Raw genomic sequence first — 11,167 nt, forward strand, 5'->3', positions numbered from 1 at the left:
GGGGTCAGAATAACCTGGATTTGGATTTGAGTCATGCCTCTGTCATTTTCTATTTGTACAACTTCAGACAAATGATTTCTTAATGTTCCTTTCTGTGCAACCAGGATAGTAAATACTATTTATTTCACGATGTTATAAGAATGAAATGAGATGCAGTGACAGAACACCTGGCACACAGAAAGTACTGGATAAATTTTATGTATTATCATGACCTATTATTAGAAGTTAGTTGAACACCTAAGCTAATGACTAGTTAAGGGGAGGATGGGAAAGCACACAAGTAACTTTGAAGTAGGCATTCCAGAAAGAGACAACGCCTCCTCTTCTGAATATTTGGAAGAAGTGCCAAAGAGAGTTCACTGGCTGTATTTGAAAAGAGGAGAGAGAAGAGAGAATTGGTCTAGGAAAGACATGAAGGGAGGACTGGTTTTAAAATAAAATAAGTATTGCTATTTTGGAAGCTGAATGGGGGGTATTGCTCTGTGTTTGGGAGGAGGATGGAAATGGAGAGATGATTATTCCAGAGAGAGGGAGAAAAGCTGTAATTATAAAGGGGATGTGCGTGACCCACATGCTGGGTGATTTAATGAACATGCTTTAAGGAGGCAAGAGAAAGGAGAAGCCCAGGGAAGGATACGTCTCCTAAGTAGGATGCCTTCAGGTAAGAGAATGGATACCTGTCTATCTCCTGGGCTGGAAGAGATGACAGGTCACAGATTTCTAGGCAATAGGGCAGAATGAGGGAAAGAACAGTGGCCAGTACTCATGTTGGGCAGTTTAAAACACCCCCAGAAGGTACAGAACCTGTCCATGGGGTCTCACCAAGACTGAGCTAGTCCTGGGGGTGTGGCTTTGACAGCAGAGAGGATGGAATATGTTCTGGGAGAAAGAATAGGTTGAGCAAAGATAATGGGTGCATCATAAATGAAGGTGGTACAGGAGGCAGGAACAGGCATGCAGGGTGTGTACAGGGAAGCAACGGGAGAGAAAGGGGAGAGGGACGGGGGCACCTCTCACTCCTGAGCAGGGGGTGCTATGAGCAACGCTCTGGAAGGTTACTCAGGCAGCTCTGGGTAGAATGAGTGGGAGAGGGAGGAGCTATGAGGATAGTGCTTTATTAAAAAGTTTAAATTAGTGCCAATATTTAAGAATCAATATATTTTACTTAAAAGCTAGACTACTGGCATCTTTTGCCGAATCAGAAGGTCTGATAGTTCCGGGCCCATATTCGGGTGTGGTCACAGATAGTTTGAGGCAAGGAGTTGCTAATGTTTCAGAAGCTCATACTCTCTTTGCCTCGCTCCACCTTACCCACCACTTCACTCATTTCCATGACCTGCTTAGGCCCTGCAAGCCGGACATAACTGATGTAGATGTTACCGAGCAAAGGGTGATGTAATGCGTTCCTGCCCTCTCTCTGCAAGAGCTAAGCTAAAATGCATCACTGAATGCATTTATCCTGAACTTTTTTTGTTTGTTTTGTCTACTAGTTTTACGAATTACTGAGAAAGGAGTGCTAAAATCTCCATCTGCAACTATGGACCAGTCTGTTTCTCCATTCAGGTTGATGGGGTTTTGCTTAATGCATTTTTGAAATTTTGTTACTAAGTGTATACATATTTGAGATCAAAATATCTTCCAGAAAAAATCAACTCTTTCATCATTAGTCTAATATGAACACTCCAGCTTTCTTACAATTATTGTTTATCCTTTACCTTGAATATTTATATTTACTTTACCTAGAACATTTATATTTACTTTACCTAGAACATTTATATTTACTTTACCTAGAACATTTATATTTATATTTAAAGAGAATTTCTTATAGAAAGTACATAATTGAATCTTACTTTTTTCATCTCTGCTTTTTTCTTAAAAAATATTTTATTTATTTGTTTGTCAGAGACAGAGCATAAGCAGGAGGGGTGGCAGACAGAGGGAGAAGAAGGTTCCCTGCCCAGATGTGGGGCTCATCCCAGGACCCTGGGATCATGACCTGAGCCGAAGGCAGACACTTAACCAACTGAACCACCCAGGCATTCCCATCTCTACTTTTTAATTGGAGTATTTATAACATCTACATTTAATGTGAGTATAGATATGGTTGTGTTTAAATCTGCACCTTGTTTTGTCTTCTCTTTGTTCCATGTGGTCTTTGGTCCTTGTTTCTGGTTTCCTGCCTACTTTTCTATTAATTGGATATTTTTAGCATTCATTTTTTTAATCTCCTCTAATAGCTTATTGACTCTCTTTTTTTTAAGTAGTTGCTCAAGGATTTAAAATGTCTACCTTTAATTAACCAGAGGCAATCCAAATAGCATTATAAAACTTCAGGTATAACCTAAAAGCTATGTAATTCCATCCCACTAACCCCTCTTCATTATATGTGCTATTATTATGCCATATTTTTCTCCTACATATGTTATAAAGCCCGTAATAAACAATAAGTTTTCCTTTAAACAAAAGTAATTGAAAATGAGTCACAAATTTTAAATGTAAAAATCAAACCCAACTTTTAGGAGAAAATATGAGAGAAAAATTTTGCCACTTTAGAGAAAGCATAGTTTTCCTTCTGCTTCAATTTTTTTGAAGCAGAACGAAAACTTCCAGACTCTTTTTATGAAGCCAGCATTACCCTGATCCCCAAACCAGGCAAAGACCCCACCAAAAGGGAGGATTTCAGACCAATATCCCTGATGAATATGGATGCTAAGATTCTCAACAAGATCCTAGCTAATAGGATCCAACAGTACGTTAAAAAGATTATTCACCATGACCAGGTGGGATTCATCCCTGGGTTGCAGGGGTGGTTCAATATTCACAAATCAATCATTGTGATAGAACAAATCAATAAGAGAAGAGAGAAGAACCACATGGTCCTCTCAATTGATGCAGAAAAAGCATTTGACAAAATCCAGGATCTGTTCCTGATCAAAACGCTTCAAAGTATAGGGATAGAGGGAACATTCCTCAACCTCATAAAATCTATTTATGAAAAACCCACAGCGAATATCATCCTCAATGGGGAAAAAGCTGACAGCCTTCCTTTGAGATCAGGAACATGACAAGGATGCCCACTGTCACCACTCTTGTTCAACATAGTATTAGAAATCCTAGCAACAGCAACCAGACAACAAAGAGAAATTAAAGGTATCCAAATTGGCAATGAAGAAGTCAAACTCTCTCTTCGCAGATGACATGATACTTTATATGGAAAACCCAAAAGACTCCACCCCCAAACTACTAGAACTCATTCAGCAATTCAGTAATGTGGCAGGATACAAAATTAATGTACAGAAATCAGTTGCTTTCTTATACACTAACAATGAAAATACAGAAAGGGAAATTAGAGAATCGATTCCATTTACTATAGCACCAAGAACCATAAGATACCTGGGAATAAACCTAACCAAAGAGGCAAAGTATCTGCATTCGAGGAACTACAGAACTACAGAATTTCTTTCTACATGAAAGAGATTGAAGAAGACACAAAAAGATGGAAGACCATTCCATGCTCTTGGATTGGAAGAATAAACATTGTTAAAATGTCTATACTGCCTAGAGCAATCTATACTTTCAATGCCATTCTGATCAAAATTCCACGAGCATTTTTCAAAGAGCTGGAGCAAACAATCCTAAAATTTGTATGGAATCAGAAGAGACCCCGAATTGCTAAGGAAATGTTGAAAACGAAAAACAAAACTAGCGGCATCATGTTGCCTGATTTCATGCTATATTACAAAGCTGTGATCACCAAGACAGCATGGTACTGGCACAAAAACAGACACATAGACCAGTGGAACAGAGTAGAGAGCCCAGATACGGACCCTCAACTCTATGGTCAAATAACCTTCGACAAAGCAGGAAAAAATATACAGGGAAAAAAGTCTCTTCGATAAATGGTGCTGGGAAAATTGGACAGCTATGTGTAGAAGAATAGAGAAAGCAAAGTTTTCTTAGAAAACAATATGTGCCTATCATAAAGAAAAAAATGATGAATTCACTTTATTAAAGTTTAAAATACTTACTCTTTGATAGACACTGTTAAGAAAATGAAAAGGCAAACCACAGGCTGGGAGAGATAAACTGCAACATGTTGATATGAAAAAGGATACATAACCAAGATATATAAAGAACCCCTACAACCCAAGACAAATAACACAATTAAAAATGGGCAAAATAGGTGAGGCCTCCTTGCGTGTAGTGCGCAGGCGCTCCAGCAGGCCCTCTGCTTCCCGCCCAGGCGCTTCCGGCTCACCTGGCGCTCAGCTGCCTCAGACGCCCCTACGCCATGTCCAGCCGCTGGTCCAGCTCCACGACAGGAGAGAGAGAGAGAGACAACAAGAGAGAGAACACAAGCAGGGGGAATGCAATTGGGAGGCCTGCTTCTCCTGTGGAGCCTGATGTGGGGCTTAATCCCAGGACCCTGGAATTATGACCAGAGCTGAAGACAGATGCTTAATAACTGAGCCACCCAGATGTTGAACCAACCTTGCAGCCCTGGAGTGGATCCCACTTGGTCGTGGTGAATGGTCCTTTTGGTGTACTGCTGAATCCTATTGGCTGGTATTTTGGTGAAAATAATCCTAAAATTTATATGGAACCAGAAAAGACCTCGAATAGCCAAAGGAATATTGAAAAAGAAAGCCAAAGTTGGTGGCATCACAATTCCGGACTTCAAGCTCTATTACAAAGCTGTCATCATCAAGACAGCATGGTACTGCCACAAAAACAGACACATAGATCAATGGAACAGAATAGAGAGCCCAGAAATAGACCCTCAACTCTATGGTCAACTCATCTTCGACAAAGCAGGAAAGAATGTCCAATGGAAAAAAGACAGCCTCTTCAATAAATGGTTTGGGAAAATTGAACAGCCACATGCAGAAAAATGAAATTGGATCATTTCCTTACACCACACACGAAAATAGACTCAAAATGGATGAAGGATCTCAATGTGAGACAGGAATCCATCAAAATCCTTGAGGAGAACACAGGCAGCAACCTCTTTGACCTCAGCCGCAGCAACATCTTCCTAGGAACATTGCCAAAGGCAAGGGAAGCAAGGGCAAAAATGAACTATTGGGATTTTATCAAGATCAAAAGCTTTTGCACAACAAAGGAAACAGTTAACAAAACCAAAAGACAACTGACAGAATGGGAGAAGATATTTGCAAACGACATATCAGATAAAGGGCTAGTGTCCAAAATCTATAAAGAACTTAGCAAACTCAACACCCAAAGAACAAATAATCCAATCAAGAAATGGGCAGAAGACATGAACAGACATTTCTACAAAGAAGACATCCAGATGGCCAACAGACACATGAAAAAGTGCTCCACATCACTTGGCATCAGGGAAATACAAATCAAAACCACAATGAGATATCACCTCACACCAGTCAGAATGGCTAAAATTAACAAGTCAGGAAATGACAGATGCTGGCGAGGATGCGGAGAAAGGGGAACCCTCCCACACTGTTGGTGGGAATGCAAGCTGGTGCAACCACTCTGGAAAACAGCATGGAGGTTCCTCAAAATGCTGAAAATAGAACTACCCTATGACCCAGCAATTGCACTACTGGGTATTTACCCTAAAGATACAAAGGTAGTGATCCAAAGGGGCACGTGCACCCGAATGTTTATAGCAGCAATGTCTACAATAGCCAAACTATGGAAAGAACCTAGATGTCCATCCACAGATGAATGGATAAGAGGTGGTATATATACACAATGGAATACTATGCAGCCATCAAAAGAAATGAAATCTTGCCATTTGCGACGACGTGGATGGAACTAGAGGGTTTCATGCTTAGCAAAATAAGTCAGTTGGAGAAAGACAACTATCATATGATCTCCCTGATATGAGGAAGTGGAGATGCAACATGGGGGGTTAAGGGGGTAGGAGAAGAATAAATGAAACAAGATGGGATTGGGAGAGAGACAAACCATGAGTGACTCTTAATCTCACAAAACAAACTGAGGGTTGCTGGGGGGAAGGGGGTTGGGTTATGGACATTGGGGAGGGTATGTGCTATGGTGAGTGCTGTGAAGTGTGTAAACCTAGCGTTTCAGAGACCTGTACCCCTGGGGATAAAAATATATCATATGTTTATAAAAAAATAAAATAAAATAAAAATAAAAATAAAAAAAAATGGGCAAAATATTGAAAACAGAAACACATTTCACACATACAAATACATGCACACACACACGTGTGCGCACATACACACACACACACACACATGAATGACCAGTAAGGACACGGGAAAATGCTCAGTGTTATTAGCTATGATACTGAGGTACAAATTAACACCCCAACTATATATAAAAACACACCCACAAGAATGGCTAAAGATTTACAAAGACTGACTATACTAAATGCTGCTGAGGTTGTGAATTAGTCCACAGAAATGGAGAGCAAGAAACTAATTCTTTCACTGTATTTTTGTCTTTTATCCAAATTTTTCTTCTCATAATTAGCAACTGCTTTTATCCCCATCAGACTCTTTGAGTATGAAGCTGCTCCTGTTTAGCGACCATCTGATGTGCTTGACATCTAATTAACTAAACATTTACAAAAAAATTTCAGAAGCCAGCTGACAGCCCCTGCCTAGGAAGAGCCAAAGGCTGGGCTTTCTAGAAAGATAAAGAAAATCTGCTTAACCATGGCACAGGAGAATAATAAACACTAGATACATTCCTTCCAAGGAGATGATGTGCCCATTTCTTTTTCAGTTCCTCTGGACCTTGTAATATTGTCTCCATCCCGACCCCTATAGTGATTTCAAAGCCAGTGAATGAGAATTCACCGCGCCAATATTGACCACCCTCAGAAGAAAAAACCTGGGAGTTGTAGAAATGAGTTTTTGTCAGGATGGTACCTTAGTTTCTCTATCATTCCTGGGGAATTATGTCAGATTTCTTCTCTTTAATGGGCACATTAAGAAGTGACCCAACATTTAATAATGATTTACAAATTACCGCCTAGCACAGCCTGCAGAAAGTGGCAGCCATTAGGTCCATAGAATATACTGTGCTAGGAACAGGTGGGAGAAGGAAATGTTTTCCATCTGGATTTCTAAGTAGTAGTTTAGGAACTTAGATTTTGCTTAGCTTCATAAAAAATGGATGAACCGCAGAGCCATGCCATCATTCCAAATGTTATTATGCCATATATCCTGGAGTGTAAGTGGCTTCTGTCGTGCCTCTTACTCATGTCATTGTGTGGGTGGCAGTGCTCTGGCCAACAGTGACCATGCGGAGTTTGGGGCTGAGAGACTTTTATAACCATCTCACTGGGTTCTGAGAGCTTTCCAGAGCTGACAGCACACAGCTAATTAGAAAGCCAACTCAAGTTATTTACCAGATAATGAGGGGAAATGCCTGTGATTTAACTTTTACCTACTATCGTTCCCTGTGGAGTTTTTGAAGGGAAGTAATCACCTCCTCATTACGGTGAAGTGTGGCTTGGTGTGTGTTTTGTTGTTGCTGCCATAGTTTTTCCTCCTCTGAACTCTCCATGAGCCCAGGAGTTATTGTTCCCGAATGGCTCGAGCTCCTTCAAGGTATTCCATTAAGATCACCATTAAGATTTCCAAAAGTCAAATGAACACAGACTCTCAGCTGTTAGCTCGTCTAATATTTTCCCCTAATGTATGAATTTCTTCATCAACACACACTCTATGTGTCTGGTCTCTGCTTTGCACAACTTCAGACAGGAGCTCACTACCTCACTTGGAAACCCCTTTCTCCGTGAAGAAAAATTTTAAAACAGAACTGAAGTAGCTCTCCTCCTTTACTGGTTCTAACTCTTTCTTCTGCCATTCAAGAAACAAGTCTACTCCTATTTCCAAATGATGGCTTCTTTATCAGATGCTGCTCCCACCCCTTCAGCCATCCCCCAAGACGTGTCAACCGCCAAGCATCCTCCTCTCCAGCCAATGACACTGCAATAGAATTTTGACTCTGTTTCTTCTTCTTTTTCCCTCTTTTCCTGCTTTTCAGTTTTTCCTTCATTCTCCCTTCCTTCCTTTCCTCCTCCTTCCTTCCTACCTTCCTTCCTTCCTTTGTTTCTTTTTATCAAAAAACATATGCACTTGAAACACTGTTTGGAAACACAATCACAAGCCTCCCTGTGGAAGTACTAGACTCAAATCTGCTCCAAACAAGGGCAGCTCTCTTCATAAAAACAGAATTTTAGGTCCTATTTACCAAGGAATCATGCTTTGACATCTTATTTTTTTCCAGAATGTTAATATCTATCAGACTCAGACCTCAACTTTTCATTACTCTATACATCATCTGAGCACAGATGGGCCTGAGAGTCAAGACACTTACTTGGCTCAATTCAGATGACAAACTTCTTGGTCTACAGTAGCAACTGATAGAAGACAAAGTATTTCATGAATATGAGGCCCTCTGATAAATGTTCAAAGCCTCCCCATGATCATGCAATGTGAAGACATGGCCTCTGAGTGTACAACCAGCTCAGTGACTCTCTTGCCCACTAAATCGTGGTGCTTCTCTTTTCATAACCAACAGCTGAGAGTCTAGAAGCTTCCCATCTGCCTGCAGAGGGATATGTCATTCATGAAATGAGGCAATTGTGACAACCCTTGTGAAACACAACATCGTAACAGTAAAAATAAATTACAAATGGTATTTGCCTGCTGTTATTACTTGCTATATTGACGGTGTGTTATCCGACTTTCTTCTTGTGTCTATGGAAAACAAACCACAAAGACCTCGTTTTTCTCCTCCGATCACATCTAAGTAAGAGCGGATTTAAATGTATATTTGTCTACTTATATCCACATATTTGGAGACATTGGACAGTCCGATCCCTACACTTTACAAATTGACATGATGGGTATCAGTAACACGATGAAACTGTGGCCCTGAGCCATTGGCCAAAAATGGCTGTTGCAGCCCAGCTGCATGGACGTACTCTGGCTAATGAATGCGGGCAGTGGAATTCAAACCAGCGTGCTGCTTTGCATTCCGCCTGCATCACCGGAGACAGAACAACAGTGCGCTAATGATGACGAAAGTTGAATAACACAAAGTCCCACTCCACAGGTTCCAAGCATCAGCTGGACGGTGGAGTGCCACGGCTAGCTAGCCCCAGCGCTGGAGGAGAGCAAGCTACGGACCGGGAGCAAATGAAACTCTTAAAAGAACCTCAAGGCTCCCACTCTCACTCCAGAGAAGAGAGACCAGGGGGGCACTGCTGGGCATTGCAGGGCTCGGACTCACTGTCATTGGCACTCGCTGAAAGCAGTGGCTATTTTGTTTAGACACATGAAACGCAAAATGAAACCACCGGGATACAGAGGAAAGGGGGATTCACTGGTTCAAGGAGCTGAAAACCAGGGGCAGGGCTGGTTTCCTGCACAGCTGGGGGTGGGGAGCAGGTGACATCATCCGTTTCGCTCCCTCCGTCTTTTGGCTCTGATTTCCTGTGTGGGCTCCATCTACAAGCAGATGCCCTTCTTCTGCTGGTAAGATGCCTGCAGCCCTTCAAGTTTCCCATCTTCTCCTCTCAGCGACCCCAAGCAATAAAGAGCTTCCTTTTCTGTGGTTCCCACAAAAGTCCTGGAATTCAGCTGCTCTGATTGGTCCACCTCTCAGCCAATCACTTAGGTCAGAGGGATGTGATCTTCTGATTGGCACATGCTTCTCCTCTGACACTGAGGTGGGGCCAGCTCTACTTTACCACTTGGACAGAGGGAAGAATGGGTAGTTCCCCCCAGAGTTAAATGCTATCAGAGGGAAAGTGTGAAGGACAGAAAACAGAAGTAGATAGCCACATGGCGGTAACAAAATCGACTGAAGGGGCCGGGCCAGAGTTTATGCATGGCAAGGCACTGCTATATATAGCACTAAATGCTGCCTTCTTTTGCCATCATCCCCGGTGAACCCACACGTTCTGGGGATTCTGTACCCAGTTCGTGTTCTGCTCCTTCCAGCCACCATTTTGATCATTGCCATTGCCAAAGTCCTGTAGCTTCCAACCTGGTTTTGTTGAGGATAAAAGCATGGGATTGTCCAAGACAGAAATGAATTTGTCCCCATTGGTAATCAAACATTGTGAGGACTGATCATGCTTAAAATATACAGTGGTTGACGTTATTCCTGGCAGCTTGCTAAGCTTCCATGTTTTCTTTACTGACTCTCTAAGTTTGTTGATTATGCTGATGCCTCTCCCAAGCGTTCTATTACTCTTAATACTAGACAACTGGGAGAGATTGTTCTGAAAGTCACCGAGAGCAGACAGACAGGAGGCTTCTGGCTGGTGAATTCACTTAAGAGGCCAAGAGGAAATGTCTTCTCTCTAGAATCTGTTAGTCACTCCTACTGACTCATAATAATTCTGTCTCTGGGCAGAAGTTCCCTTGAGGTAGGTCCCTGCCATATGGCTATTTCAACTGATGGAAGAATTCAGTGATGTTTATACAGCAGAGTTCTTGTGACTCCCAGGCAGCAGATCAGGGTCAAGTAAGAGAGACCAATCTTGGCTAGTAGGCATAGCCTTGGCTGGCACTGCCAAAAGTGTCAATTTAACCTCCATACTCTTCTTTCTGACTACCCACTCCACTCCTAATCTAGCCATTCATTCCACAAACGCCTGACTACAGATATCAGGGTATGAGTGAGTAATAGAGAGAACATGCAGTCTTCTCTGATCATATTCCTATGGCTTCACATGAGCATGAAGGAAATCAAAATGTCACCTCAAAATGTGACTTTGGCATAAAAACTATTTAAGACTGAAGACTATTAAGAAACAAAACTTAACCAGATAAATGGGAGGATCTAATTGGCTTTATTAATGGATCTATGAATCAGGCAGCATCCCATCTAACAAGTAGTGGGGAGCTCTGTGGAGTTGTACAAAATGGAAGTTTTTTATAGGGAAGAGGGTAGGACAAGGAGTTAATAGCAAAAGACTAGAAGGGATTTGATCAGGCGAGGTCACCTTCCCTTAGGGATAAGGATAGGGGGTCTTATCAAGTGCATTACCTCACCTTCCTTTGGGAAATGGACAGAGTCCATGTGACAGATTACCTCATTGGTGCTGACCAGAAAATTCCAGATTGATTGGCTTAAAATTCTACTACTGGAGAGGTTAAAACTGCCATTAAGTCTTGGTTTTCTGCCCTGG

This window comes from Lontra canadensis, unplaced genomic scaffold, assembly GCF_010015895.1.
Source record: "Lontra canadensis isolate GAN:19392208 unplaced genomic scaffold, GSC_riverotter_1.0 scaffold3, whole genome shotgun sequence".
In the NCBI taxonomy this organism is placed as follows: Eukaryota; Metazoa; Chordata; class Mammalia; order Carnivora; family Mustelidae; genus Lontra; species Lontra canadensis.